Here is a 15,749-nt window from a genome sequence, read left to right on the forward strand (position 1 = left end):
TATGTCTCTGTTGCATTTATGATATTGTGCAAGTGCTTGATTCATGTCATCAAATGCAAGAAGAAGATTCAATTTATCTCAGATTGGGAGCTTTCTATTTAAACAAACAGCAGCAAGCCACACTGGCAACACATTCCTCGAGTCTGATCCTCGACTCCTCCTACCATGTCAATGAAAGTAAACCTGTTCTTTCTTTTTCTTTTTTTTAAGTGCCATTTAAAGTGTGCCATGGATGATTTACAATGACATGCATGGATGTGATGAAAAAATACTGTGAAGAATATTTTTTTATCTCTGAAGATTGGTGGACTCTGCTATATTTAACCAGATTCAGGAACTGAGGTTTCATGTGCTACTAGGCTGACAGCATCACAAACTGACGGTCTTTTATCTGTGATAGCCAGTATTTCTGCTCTGTGTTCCTGGTCTCCAGTATTATCTCATTTCAGATCAGTGCAGCTTAGTGATATGACTCTGTAAGTGCATTCAGTGAAATGTGCTCCTTTTACCTTTATGTTCAAATGTTTTAGCTTCTGACGATATGGAATATTAAACATTCCTAAGCTTACAAATGTGACCGTCAGTGTTGTTCTGGTCAGCCAACATTAAGCGGAAGTATGGGCAGCAGGTTTAACTTTCAGGTTAAACCGGCTTCTTATGATATTCAAGTGAGGTCTAAAGTTTTAAGCCCCTAAACTTCAAAACTTGTATTCTTAACATTTTTTTATAACAATTTTCAAAAGAAAGTAGAAGTTTGGATTGTTTTACTATTTTTCCTTTACAGGCAGCCATATCCTCTATTCTTTTTGTGTAGTATGGTCAATTGGTGGACTCTTGAAATTTGCTTAAATTGTTTCATTCATCACACAAGTCTGCTTTTATTGACAGTGCAGATTATACAGACATTCTTTAACATCTATGGCTCTTTTTTACGGCCACGACCAATGTTTTTTAAAATAATTAATTTTTTACAATATCTGCACATGGTAAAAGGGTGGGGAAACATTGTGCTTGCTGTTGATGATTGCTGCTGATTTCAGGTCTGTGATGAGATGCAAACTCGAGTTTCTAGCATTAAAGGGAGAGTCCCTGAGTCATACAATGGAGTATGAGGTACTTATCCATTGTCAGTGTATTACCTACAGTAGATGGAGTTTGAAGAAATAGATTAATGCTTTTCACTTTCAGATCAGTTCCCCGTCAGAAAGAGCTGAGTGACAGAAAGATAAAGCGGTGAAAATATTCTAAATATAATGTTCTCTTAAACTGAAACCATTTTTGACTTGACCTTACTTGAATTGTACTCTAGCTCAAAGACTTGAGACTTGACTTAGATTCTTAGAATCTCTGGACTGTAGTTGCCCATTTAGTTGTTGTAGAATGACATGACATGTGTGGTGGAAAAAAATCTTTTTAACCTCCCGGTGAGAAATAAGCGAAATGAGAAGACTCTTAAACAATTATAAACATATTTATTGAAAATATACTAATAATAATTCAGCTGAATAGATAGAGCTCTTTCCCCACAGATGGTTCGGAGGTCTAACAAGAATGAATAGTTAAAACAGAGTATATATGCACATTATCTCGTCTTTCACCCCCCCTCCCTTCACAGATGTTCTCCTTCTCCTCTGTCTGCCGATGCATCCACCAAGACCAAGTTCCCAGCCTTGGTATTGTTTTCGTGCGCAGAGAATTAAGTGGTGAAATCAGGATGACGTCATAGCAAGCCAGACATGATATGCCTTAGATATGATAACATTTATTATTATTTGGAATTAAATTAGTCTAGTTGGCGTCGTCTGCATATATAAAGGTTTAAGCGATACAAGTTATAACTAAAAGAACGATATGATACATTTCCACAACAATTCCCCCTTTGGCCATTCATATGGCCATTAAAGTATTTACAATTTATCGAAACAGCAACACATATGACCAAAAATGGTTAAAGCACTCTCTGTTTTGTGGGATCATATTTCTCAGATAGCTGTAATAATGAACCTAAGTATTACACAGAAATGTCACTGTCGTAGTCCTATGGGAGGAAAACAGTTGGGCAATGGAAACAATTGTTGCAGGATTGGCCTTTTTACACTAAAAAGTGGGATGCCTAAAATGTTTTGGATCTTTGGCACACTCTTTTGATGTGTGTTCTATCGGTACAAGCATAGGCTGTGGTCAAGTTTTAAACACGTCACAGTTGGTGTGCTGCTGAACTGTGAACTTAGCATATTCATACCACTTGTTATTCAATGTTTGGCTAAATGGTTTTACAAATCGTTTCTTCAATCTAGTGGTTGCTGGTTTTGGTTCTTCTCACTATAATTGTTTGCATTTGGTTGTACATTATTTGGTTGCCATGGTTTCTCATGCATCAATTATTAAGAAACACAATTATTATTGCACAGAAGAGCAGAAAACACATTGAATCTCTTAGGCCACACCATCCCGGAATGGGTGCCACGGTGCTGGAGATCTGCCTTCCATTGCGGCGTCATCTTTGCACATATGATTTTACCTCCTACCACACTGATTTCCGTATGACAGCTTTGCAGTTTGGGAAACTCGGGTTGCTACCCTCTTCTCTCTCCCCAGCCACACAAAATGAGTGAGGTGATCGGCTACATGTTTGATGCGTTGTTAGCAAATAATACATTTTCTACAAAATACTAAAAAACAGTGAACCCTCTTGTGTACCATGCTAAATTAATAAAATGTGATATGTTATAATTTCTTTACTTTGTTTCCAGTAACTGTTTATTTGAGTCTAGTTTTAAAACCTGAGGTCTACAGATAAATGATGCTCCTTAGTTATTCTCTGACAAATCACTACTATAATTAAATACCCCTGCAGTATAGTATTGCAAAGTTCAACTAGGTCCAGTTAGAGAGAATTTCCTCATCAAAGGGTTACAATACAATACACAATAATGTCTAACTTGCACTATAGTCCCATGTATATTGAAGTAGCTAACAGTCGTATTAACGTCTGTACGTAGCAACTGACTGTCAAATCAAATAAAGAAAGTTAAATTGAATAATATTTCAACAATGTTTATTGTCCAATTTCAAATTGAACTGAATTATAAATAATACATACTCTGATAATAAATAAATGTTCTCTCATTTCAAGTAAAATAAGAGCTGGATAAAAAAAAACATTACATAACAGAAAGCTTTTGAAAAATGTGGCCCTTAAAATAAAGTACTTCATTTTAGAAAAATTGACTTAACTGACTTGTCCTGCAGCTTTAAATTCAGTTCATTCAGGTGTGAAGTGATATCAACCAAGAAAACCACGATACTATATTTTCATCATATTCTAATAAGAGAAATGTGTGTGCAAGGACTTTATCTGTGGTTATTATCCCACTTGTTTCAGCTCTAGTCCTGTCTGTTATCATCATTGTTGGACAGTGAATTAATGTGTTAGGATTCTGATCATAATGAGCTCTTAGATTGTTTTGCCTTCATTTCGGATGTGAGTGGGTACATTTGCTCAAAAGAGTTATGCTTTGTCTCGTAATGGCGCTTCACATTACCGCTTTTAATTATAGTCATGGTCTCTGAACATATGAGATCTACTGGTATTAAACTGCCCGCGTGAAGAATTAACCTATAAGAGTCCATTCTTGGTTAAAGACTCTGGTCTCTCTGTCCACTTTTCTCTTTTTGGAGAACGTCACGTGAAATAACTTCTGACTCACGTTATTCTTCTACTCTTCGTTCTCTTTCCTCATCCAACCCCGTGTGTGTAAATCTCACTTGAGTTGTAAAACTCGGTATATACGTATGTGATTGGCTGACCAGCATCACGTGATGTGATTTACAACGCATGCAATTGGTCGGTGTGTTTACTGCCCCACTGAACGAATGCCGTAAAGGCTGGAAAAGCTGCGCCGGTTACAGTAAAAGCGCCCCATCAAAATTGAATAATTCTCAATTATCTATCGGTTTTAGGTCCAGAGTCCGTTTATTGGTGACCCCTGCTATACTGTATTAGGCCAACTGTTCAGTGAAAACACATCTTATTGTAATTTCTAAATAAATAACGTATGGATATTTATTGTTGCAGTTCTTTTACATTCCCTAATGTCAGTTACCAACTAATTTGAATACAGTGATATTCATATTGTTTAATATAGAGGGCCAGCTCATCACGTCATCATGTGTTTTCATGAGAATTTGATATAGTATAAAAGAGGTAAAATGTTCTTAAACATTTATACTAACTGTATCTAAGTGGTGTTCTTATTTGCTTTGATGAGACAGTTGAATAAAAGGATTACAACCTGCATGGGACAGTTACCAAAGTAAAAGTATGTAGATTTAATCTAAATAAATAATAATAATACAATGACATTATTCCCCCTTTTGCCAAGTTATCTCTGCTGTGAGCTAATTTAGCGTAGCAATAAAAGAGATCACGTGGCAATTGTCTGGGCCCATCCATATATAATTTTGTAAACTGGATTAGATGAGGCCAAACACTTTTGCTCTTTAGGGATAGCCTAAATAGCAATTCTTGAACATTATCCATCAAAATAATCTGAACAATCAGAAGCGTGAGCATCACATTTCATAACATAATACAGACAGTTTTAGGGAGCAGTATGGCTTCTAGCAAGTCGGCCACGAGACGGTGGTGGGAAATGGGCTTGTCAGAAAGCCTCTGTGTTTCCACAGGGCACCAAAGTCGTGCACTACACCAAAGGCGTAGCAAGAGTCTGTGTAAATGTTAACTATTTTGTTGGCAGCGTGCTTACAGACTTCTGTAAGAGCCACAGGATCTGCAGCTTGAGCAGAAAAGTGTGATGCCAACTTATCGCTGCACAGTGATGAGACTACAGCAAACCCAACCAACCCTTCTCCCGTGTCCGGCGAGCAGGATGCCAAACCGTCCACTAACAGTTGTAAATCAGCATTTGGTGGGTGTGTCTGTGAGGTCTCGGTGTGTCAGCTCATTGATTGGCTTAAGTCCAATAAGCCCCTCCTTGGCCCTTGACCCATTGTCCTAAATGAAATCGGAAATTAAAACTTTCCTTGACTTTAATGACAATGGGGAAGTGAACCCAAATATATTATGGGACACCTTAAAAGCAGTGATCAGGGGCAAATTAATATGTCTCAGCTCAGCTCTCAAAAAAGGAAAAGAAAAGAAACTTAAAACCTCTTGAACACTAGCCCTATTTTTAGGCCTCTGCTCAAAAATTGCATACCCATACTAAAGAGTGAATTTCTGCAACTACAAGGTCTATTTTAATAATTTTGATTGTATAATACAGGTAACACTTGTGAGATGTGCTGATATGTGTAAATATTGTGTATATGTTACTGGTTAATAACATATACACATATGGCACAGCTCAAATTGAAAAGGTTTCAGGTTCGCCTGAAAAAAAGCACTTGTGTCTAAAATATTACTTGAAATAATGCCTAAAAATGTCAATGGCATAGCCACAATCATAGCACAACAGGTTTTACAGTCTCTAAAACAGATTTGACTTCGATTGAGTGAAGCAGGCCAGCAAAGACCAAAGCAAAGGCAAGCAAAATTCTCATTTTTGGAACCAGCAGTTGCGCTGCTGTATTCTAATGGTATATACTATATAACTAAATATTAACTATATATTCACTTGTCTTATCACTAAGAGTGTTCAATAATCCTAATAAAGCAGTTTGGCATCATTTGGATACATTTTGAGCAGTTTTGAGCTGTCATATCTGTCATTCAAAATATATATTCCTGATAATGTGTGTGTATTGGAAGCTTGGTAAGGCCTGTGATTGGCCGATTTAATCATGTGACACCTTGTTGGATCCGGAAAAGTCCAACTGAAGCCATGCGGGGGTGTTTGAGCAGCTCTGGCTTTGTTTACGCAATGAAAATCTCGATATGCTGGCAAAACCCACCTGTCTACTTTCATTGGTCCAGCTGGCTGAATCCTCTCCCCTTCGTGTCTGTGACGTGAAATGGCGGCTCTGAGAGAATGAATGAGAAAATGGCAGACAGGAAATACAGCTGCTGCAAATTTCAATGGAATAAATCCTAAATCTGCTGAGCTGTGGGTTGATGGTTGGCTTAACTAAAATAACTTTTGAACGGTTTGAAAGAGAGTGATTTCGAGAACGCCAGTCGACGCCGGGTCGAATCACGACCCTCCGGCATGTATTCATCCGCCATGATCACTGCGCGCTTTCTCATGAGAGACCCAAACAAAGAGCATAGTACGCAGTTTTTTGCCTAAAAAAACGTGGTATTTTGGTAAAACTTATAGATATCTTCTAGATATGATCTTAGGTCATGTATAATTGTGTTTTGCAGTGTGTAAAATGGCTCCCATGGTTGTTTCGCCCAGAATCTCTTTGTTACACAGGTATATGATATGTCATAAAATATCATTTTATTCGTTTTGCAAAAGTGAATTGTACACGTGTGTACTCTGTCGCCCCCCCCTTTAAAGGGGGCTCTTGTGTACAAGAGGTTTTAAACAGCTGAAAAATAATCTAAAGGAACTGGAAAAACAACATGAGACCCAAGACACCCAAATGTTGACCAAAGTTAAAGAAATAAAAAATCTGATCTTGGATATTTATAAAGAAGAAACAGAGAAAAAATGTAAATTCCTAAAACAAACATATTATGAAATAAGTCCGAAACCTACTAAATTACTTGCTAAGAAAATACGGAAAAAACAGATCTCACACTCAGTATATAAAATACTTCATCCTGAATCAGGACAAATAAGCAATAACTTAGATGAGATCGACACTGCATTCCAAACATATTACAAAACCCTATACTCACAACCAAAACAAGAAACTAAAGAGAATATAAAATCATTCCTAAAATCTATAGACCTGCCTTCAATTGGACAACAACAGAATGACCACTTGACATTACAGATTACCAAAAAAGAATTGGAAACTGCAGTGAATAATTAAAAAAATAATAAGACACCAGGAAGTGATGGTTTACCGGCTGAATGGTATAAAATCTTTAACGAAGAGCTGACTCCAGTACTTTTGAACTCCTTTAATTGGACACTTGAAAATATGTCAACTCCACCCTCATGGAGTGAAGCTATTATTTCTGTCATTCCAAAAGAAGGCAAGGACAAAATGATATGTAGCTTATACAGACCGATTTCAATTTTAAACCAGGACTGTATACATCCATCATGTCCAGGAGAATGGACTCCTTCATTCCTGACCTAATTGATAGCGACCAAACCGGTTTTGTCCAGGGACGGCAAACGCAAGATAATATTAGACGCTCTCTTCATATTATAGACCAGGGGTCTTCAACGTTTTTCAGGCCAAGGACCCCCAAACTGATAGAGAGATGGAGCAGGGACCCCCGACTATATATATTGTATAAAATTGTGTTTTATATTAAATGGGCCTAGTAAGATAAGATAAGATAGACTTTATTGTCCCGAAGGAAATTTGTCTTGGAAACATACATACAGTGTACAGTGTCTGCTGTTAAAAAACAATACAAATAACATATGGCATAAATACATTCCATACACAGACTGTCGCCAGTCCACATACAGTACCTACAGTACTTGCAAAAGACTGCCACCAGCCAACAAACACATTTCACACTGCCCATTGTATAACGCACCAGTAGTGTATAGTTAAGATATTAAAAATAAATAAAAATCGGCGTTACAGGGGTTAAGCTCTGGCTAGCTTGCCATTTAGAGCTTTGATGGACAGGGGGACAAAGGAGTTCTTAAAGCGGTTGAGTCTGCACTGGGGGACTCTGAAGCGTCTGCCTGAGGGAAGAAGCTGGTATTCAGGGTGGAGGATATGAGTGGGGTCTGAAATTATCTTCTGGGCCTGTCTGATGATAGTTTCATCAAAAATGGCCTGGAGTGTGGGATGCTGTCTGACTCCCATGATTTTCATGGCTCTTTGTGTTAGCCGGGTGATCTGGGCTTTCAGCTGTACACTGAGGTTGCCAAACCAGGCCGAGATGCCAAACCGCAGGACGTTCTCAACTATGGCGTGGTAGAAGAGGAGCAAGACTTTCTGGTTGACACCAAAGACCCTCAGCCTACGGAGGAAGTGTAGCCGCTGTTGGACCCTAGTGCAGACATTTTCTACCTGAACACTCCATGTCAGTTTATTGTCAATGTGTATGCCCAGGTATCTGTAGGAGTCAACCTGTGCAATGTTCTGGTCATGAATAACTACTGGTGAGTGGTCTCCAATGTATTTTGGGTCGAATACCATCTCCTCTGTTTTCTTGACGTTGAGGATGAGGAAGTGTTTGTCGCACCACTGGACAAAGTTCTGAATCTCATGTCTGTACACAGCTGTATCCGATGTGTCAGACATGAGACCCAGGATGGCTGTATCATCAGAAAACTTAATCATGTAATTGTTAGCAGTGCTGCATGTACATTCATTAGTGTACAGGGTGAACAGGACTGGTGAACTGACGCACCCCTGGGGGGCGCCGGTGTTGTTTGTGCTTCCTCGACAGACTCCAGTGAAGAAAGTGCAGCTAAAGAGGCGGCGTGTGGCAGTCGTGCTCAGCCCAATGGAAAAAAAGGTCAAGGTCATCTGCCAGAAGGCGAAACAGAGGATGACCAGGACAGTGCAGAGGCTGCTGCAGAGGCTGCTGCAGAGGACACAGCTAAAAAGTCTTCTTAAAGTTGTTTTTAAAAAAGTACCCAACTTTCGTGTTTGTGTGTGCGGAAACCACCCCAACTTCCCTGTGTGGGTGCTGTTACTTAATCAAAGCTAGCTTAGATTTCATCCTTTAATCCTTTTCATTATACACGCTCACACAAACAAACACACACACACACAAACACACACATACACACAGGACACATTGTTCCTGTTCCCAGTTGGACGTGCCTGGAAAACCTCCAGTGGGAGGCGTCCAGGAGCCTTTCAACGCGAAGGAGTAGCGGCTCGACTCCAAGCTCCCTCCTGTTTTTACATATAATGTTACATTTTAAATTGTTCTCTTCAGGATTGTTGTGATTGCTCTGGTTGTTTGATTGTTCTGGTTGTTTTTATATATAATATTGAATTTTAAATTGTTCCTTTCTTTTATTATACACGCTCACACACACACTCATTGTTGTTATTGTTGTGATTGTTGTGATTATTATGTTATGTTATCATTTTATTATATATATATAGTAGAAATAAATATTTATTTTTACTGTCCTGCTTATTCACACAAATGAGGTATTAAATAAAAATGGCAGCAATTGTCCCAAAATACATTGGGGAAATCCCCCCAAAAGTCCCTTTTATTCCCATTTGTCCCGGGAGTTTTGGGGGGAAAAAGTGACAGCTAATTTTTTTTTTTTGGGGTTTCTCAAATGTCCCTTTTTGGTCCAAATGTCCTTTTGAAATGGCAGTTTTGTTCCCGAACGTCCCTGGGGCTTTGCCACCTGGTGGTCAAAGGCGGAACTGGGCAAATCCGAAACTTTGAAAAATCATAACTCGGCGACCGACAGTCCTAACGAAGTTCCGTCTCGCCCCCCTAGCACTAGGAAAAATATGTTATTTTCCCAGATGCTTTCCCGATTTTTAGCAGCACTCTTTGTGCCCGTTAGGGAATGGTCAAAATTGGCTTATTTTCCCTTATTTGTGTCAAGCAATGTAGGCAAAAACTCCCTGGGAGTGTTAAGGCCGGTTAGGGGGTTTGGTTTTTCTGACGCCATGAAATTTAATTTTGTCAGAAAAAAAGCACTGTCCGTAAAATGACTCTGAGTCGCTAATGAGGCAACCATCACTCACGCACTTGTCATAAGCATGCTTAAATATCAGACTGTTCTGTCCTAATATTGCATAAAAAATTGATAAGCCTCTGTTGCAATGTTTCAGAGACATTACTCCTTCATCAGGCAAATTTCCTCTCTTTAGGGTTTCCGTGACCGTGTAAATTATAGAACTGTTCCTGAGTTTCCTCCCCTCCAGTGAGGTTGAGTTTAGGGATAAGGAACAGGCCAACAAAATGGTGGCTTGGGCCGAAAAGCAACGGTCACCCCACCACCAACATTCCAAGCAGCGAGTAGACTAAAGGCACGGGCTAAGTTAGGTTAGGGGGGGTTGGTTTTTTCTGACGCCATGAAATTTAATTTTGTCCGAAACAAAGGCACTGTCCGTAAACTGACTCTGAGTCGCTAATGAGGCAACCACCACTCTCCGGTATTTTCACTTTAATCCTAGATTGTCCGTCCATTCTCCCACCGACGTATCCGACGATGTTCCACAAGCACACACTTATCATAAGCACACTTAACATTTTCATGCATGAATTAGGACAGGGATTAGGACATGGATTGGGCGACTGTGGCTAAGTGGATAGCAGGGCTGTCTTTCAATCAGAGGGTTGGCAGCTCTGCCTCTAGGGGGTGCGCGAGAAGAAAAATGTAATGGTGGTCTAATGGTGTAATAATTAATATTAAATATAATTTAAAATAATTTCAGTGGGATTTTTCACAAAATGAAACGGAGAGGTGCGTTGGGGAGAGACCGGGAGATCGAACGGGAGTCAGAGAAAGATGAGACGGAGGAGACCGAAAAGGAGGAAGGGATAGCACAGACAAATCGGGAGCACATAGGCCCATCGCGGAGTCAAGGTGAAAAAAGAGGAAATATGATGAAAATGATCTGGTTCTGGGCTTCACTTGGATTGGCAATGCAGATTGCCCAAAACCACAGTGCGTGGTGTGCAGTCAAGCCCTCTTATTTACGTCGCCACCTGAACACCAAGCATGCCAGTGCAAGTCAAAAGCCCCTTACATTTTTTACATCGAAATTGGAGGAGTTACAAAACAGCCAAAAACAACTGCAGTCTCATTCATGTGTTGGGTCTACAAAACACGCACTACGGGCTTCATATCTGGTCAGTTACAGAATAGCAAGAAAGGGGCTACCTCACACAATCGCTGAAGACGTGTGCTTGCCAGCTGCCAAAGAGATGGTGGAATGTATGATTGGAGAGAGAGAAGCAAACAAGTTGGACATGATCCCGGTGTCCAACAACACTGTGTCGCGCAGCATCGATGCTTTGTCCGAAGACATCCTGGCTACATTAGTCGGTCGCGTGAAGAAGAGTGAGTTTTACTCTCTGCAAGTAGACGAGTCTACACATGTCTTCTGGTGTACGTCCGTTACCTTTTCGAAGGCACGGTGCAGGAAGATTTTTTGTCTTTTTTATCTTGTAAACAAACGCCACGTTCTCTCATTGGTCCGATTTTTATGCGGCTATAAATAGGTTCTGTTGCTTTTTTTTTTTAAGGTGTGGGGGATTGGGGGTGGGTGAACCCAGTCGGGATGTAGAAGGGGGTGCGTGGCCTAAAAAGTTTGGGAACCGCTGAATTAGGACAACCTAAGTCATGATTTGTATTGCTATTTAGGCATGAAAAACAAGATTTGAACTGTAGTTTTTTTTATCCAGCTTTTTCAAACAGATTTTTACATGTCCACTCAGGACATGTATTTCACTCAGGACAGCATGCATTTTTGTTTTCAACTGAAGAAATATGTATTTAACAAACAAATGAATAAAATGATATATAAAGATGTGAAAATTATAAAATAATATATGTATATACAAAGAAAATGTGCAGACTATCTTTTATAATAATTGGCAAAGCACCCAGGCCACAAAGCCACAAGACACTGCATGCAGATGTACTTTGTTCTTTGTGTGCATGGCATCTGTTTGCATTTTTTTGCATCTAATAATACTAATAACTAATAAAGACACACAATTATCTTCACTGCCAGAGTAGAGGTGTTGTCTCTCTGTAGCCTGTTAACAAACTGTCCTGTGTTCTGTTTATAAGCACAAGATCGATTTCTACCAGTGGAATGCGTTTGTCTTATTTATATATTATTTGTGTCTGTACTATTTGAAATTCAGATTGTGACGTCAACATTAATTTACCCAGAATATGATTATTGTTTCTCTTAAATTATATAACTCATCAAACCTGACACTCAGGAATGATCAGCCTCACGAGACTGAATGAAATGATGATAAATGATGTAAAAAGTGTGTTTTTTCTCTCTCTCTCTCTCTCTCTCTCTCTCTCTCTCTCTCTCTCTCTCTCTCTCTCTCTCTCTCTCTCTCTCTCTCTCTCTCTCTCTCTCTCTCTCTCTCTCTCTCTCTCTCTCTCTCTCTCTCTCTCTCTCTCTCTCTGTATCCATAATAAAAGTTATTGAGGGAAATATCAGATCATGAAAACACAAATCTTTCTAATAAATGAAGAAAGTTATTTGTGGTCCTTTTGTTGTTCAGACCTACAATGAACATACATTTAAACCAGATGGTGAATCAGAAAACTAATCAAATATAAAGCTTGAGTTTAATCTGCGATCCGTCTTGTCAAAAAAGAAGGTTGAGATCCCAGGAAAGCTGCCTTAAATGAAGGAATACAGTTCGATATGAAAGTAGGCTAAAGGGACACAAAGCATATAATCAGTAAAGGATGAAATCTAATAATCATTTTAAAGCAAGTATGTATAACATAAGAATAATGAAGTGATTTAACAAATGTAAAACTGATAATAATAATGTATGTGTAACTGAGTAAAGTGAAGTCTGTGTGTGTGTGGAAGGAGCTGATGTAAGCAGGGTGGGGGCCTTAAAGGCTGAGATCATAACAGATGTTGGGGTGTTGTCCGAGCACATACACGGGTGTAACCTGACACATGCTCGAACATTGAGGAAGTGAGACCATCCACAGAGGGAAGTTAGGTGAATTCCAGAACACACACACCCAGAAAGTGGGGTGTTGTTCGCAGCACACACATATAATCAATGATGTCATGTTAATCACATGCCGAGTGAGGGAGTGTTGGGGAGGAGGGGGGAGAGAGAGCTCAAAGTGTTATAAAAAGAGAGACTTACAAAGAGCAAGACGGGATTCAACGCGGGAGCCACCCAAGTGCTCCACGGAGGAAACACTGGACCTCGCTCGACAACCGCATCGGAGGACTTCGTCTCTGTTCACGGAAAGAAGACAGCCGTTCCTGGACAAAGATTGAAAGACGGAGATTTTCCTCTCCCCCCTGTTTGACTTTAACAACCGGACAACAGATGGACGCAGCCGCCCTAAAGACTTTGTACTGAGCCTGAGGGATCGCTGAACGGACTTCGTTGGCCGCGCAGGAGAAGCCGAAGGTCAGGCCAGACCTTCGCTCCTAAAAACCCCAAAAGGACTTTTTATTACATCGTGAATCCAGCTCCACCGAGCCGCCTCGGCATCGAAAATGAATGAGTATAATCTAAGAAGAAATTGTAACCTGATCGAATCAAGTATAGTATTATTTTTTATGTGAGCTGTAGCTGTGCCCCTGCTAATATATCCTGCAATAAATATCTAATCTGCATTTAAAGTAAATATCTCAAGAGAATTCATTTGCCTAAGTAGTAAAAGTTCCTCGTGGCAGTAAAAAGTTAAATCTATTGTATGTTTAACAACAAGAGTTCTGAATGGTTATCCTAGTGACCGGTCCACATAACAGTCCCTTACGGTTTTAGTTGCAATCCTAGCCGTTAAAATCTAACCTGGCAATTTACCAAGAGCCCGGATCCAGAAGAGGAAAGCTGCCATAACTGACGCGACTGGTAGAAGCGCCCGGCCAGGGTGGCCCCTCGGCCGAGTGCATGTTACCAGTGGAAGCAGGGTAGTCAGGAGTAGTTAGCAGAGTAGTTAGCAGAAGCCAGGCGAGTTTCCTCGACAGAACACCAGCTCAATAATCTTTTAATAGAGAGCTGAGTCAGTAGGTAGCCCCGTATCGGGCCAGAGAACCCCCGGATCTAACAGTCTTCACTGTTTACATGTTGAAAAAAATCTCATCAGTCTGATCGGCTGCAGTGTCCAATCACATAAGAGATGAACAATGAGGGGGTGTTCTCATGGGTCCTCGCTCATGGCTCCTCGGAGATCCCTCCTCTGAGCTAAATAAGAGCTTTGGGACAGCCATCAATATGGCGGAGCAGAACAACTTCCGGTTCAAGCGAGGAGCGAGGAAATGACAATTAAGAGACTTGGGATGTATCCATCGACACCATCCGGAAAAGGGCCCAGCAGAGGTTGTACTTCCTGCGCCAGCTCAGGAAGTTCAACCTGCCTCAGGAGCTGCTGATTATTTCCTACTCCACCATCATCCAGTCTGTTCTCTGCTCCTCTATCACTGTATGGTTTGGATCGGCCACTAAACAGGACAGAAGCAGACTACAACGGACTGTCAGGTCTGCAGAAAAAATCATTGGTTCCAGCCTGCCCTCCATCCTGGACTTGTACACCTCCAGAGTCAGGAAACGGGCAGGAAAGATCACTGCAGACCCTTCACACCCTGGACACAAGCTGTTCCAACTCCTCCCCTCTGGTAGGCGCTACAGACCACTGTACGCCAAAACCACCAGACACAGGAACAGCTTCTTTCCACTGGCCGTCACTCTAATGAACAATTAATCAGACATACTCCACTATTACCTCTGTTTGCACTATTATCACCTCAATTCCATTGCCATTGTTGTTTATAGGTTTATGTTCATATATGCAGTATATATACATATATATATATATATATACTTTTTTTTGGATATATATTTATACTTATATTGTACATAGTTGTTAAATGTTTATACCTACATCTGTTCTACTTTTCTTTTTTTGTTGCCTTTGTTTTATTTTATTTTTTTTATATATACATAATCTTAATGCGTACGCATACATGGCCAATAAAGCTGATTCTGATTCTGAATGGGCTAGTAAGTAGACCTTGATTACCTTGCTTGTAGTGTTTTCTCTTTGTGAGTCTGTGTGTTTGTTTATTTGTTTGTAGATAGATTTTTGTGACCACAATAACGTCCCAACCATGCCAGATGCAGTCATGAAACTTTACAGATAGATCATATGAAAATGAAGGCCCAATTCGAAGATTAACAGTTATTTGTGTCTATGAGTTGACACTGGATTTTTGGTTGTAACACACATTGTGACATTGTGACATGAATCAGCCTTTTCTCTGGAGACTCACACCTTCCAGCTTCTGTCAGCTGGAGCTGATCAACTGAAGGAGAACAAGCTGTTGGTTGAGCAGAATGGAGATCTTCCCACCTGAAAAGTAGGCCAGTGGGATGAGGCTTGACAACCCTTTGATATGAGGTGGATCATTTGCAACACAGGGACAGAAACCTGCATAAAAGCTTCTATACTGTTGTACGAATGTTTCCTGGTTTCAGTCCGAATAACTCAGCTAGTGTACTGGAGTTTTTCACATTAGTATTAAGGCAAACATGTTTGCATTAACAAACATTCAAGTGGGATACCCAAAAAACATTTATGCTCAACATGCAAGACTTCACGTAAAGGAGGGAGATGCCACTCAATCATAACTGCCTTCTTCATCATAAAAGCCAGCAATTATTTGGCTATCTATAATGTCTAAGACACATGATTCAAATTAGTGCTCCAAAGGCATCAACATCCCGAGGAATTAGATCCATATTGGAGGATTCTGTACCCCACAATTTATGTCCAGTTTCAACGCAGTAGTGTGTCCTGTATTCTATTGCCTTTTCACTAGCACTCTTAATAGCCTAACTTATGAACACTATGTGGAAATGCTTTAATTGACAACTAAAGCAGTCCGTCCTAAATAGTAACAGTTGTAGTGTTATTGCTTGAAGCAGATGTATCAAATAATAGTTTATATCAAAATATGTAAAGATTATTAATAACTCAATT

The sequence above is a fragment of the Anarhichas minor genome, unplaced genomic scaffold, assembly GCF_050575085.1.
Source record: "Anarhichas minor isolate MPS153535 unplaced genomic scaffold, ASM5057508v1 ptg000001l, whole genome shotgun sequence".
Classification (NCBI taxonomy): domain Eukaryota; kingdom Metazoa; phylum Chordata; class Actinopteri; order Perciformes; family Anarhichadidae; genus Anarhichas; species Anarhichas minor.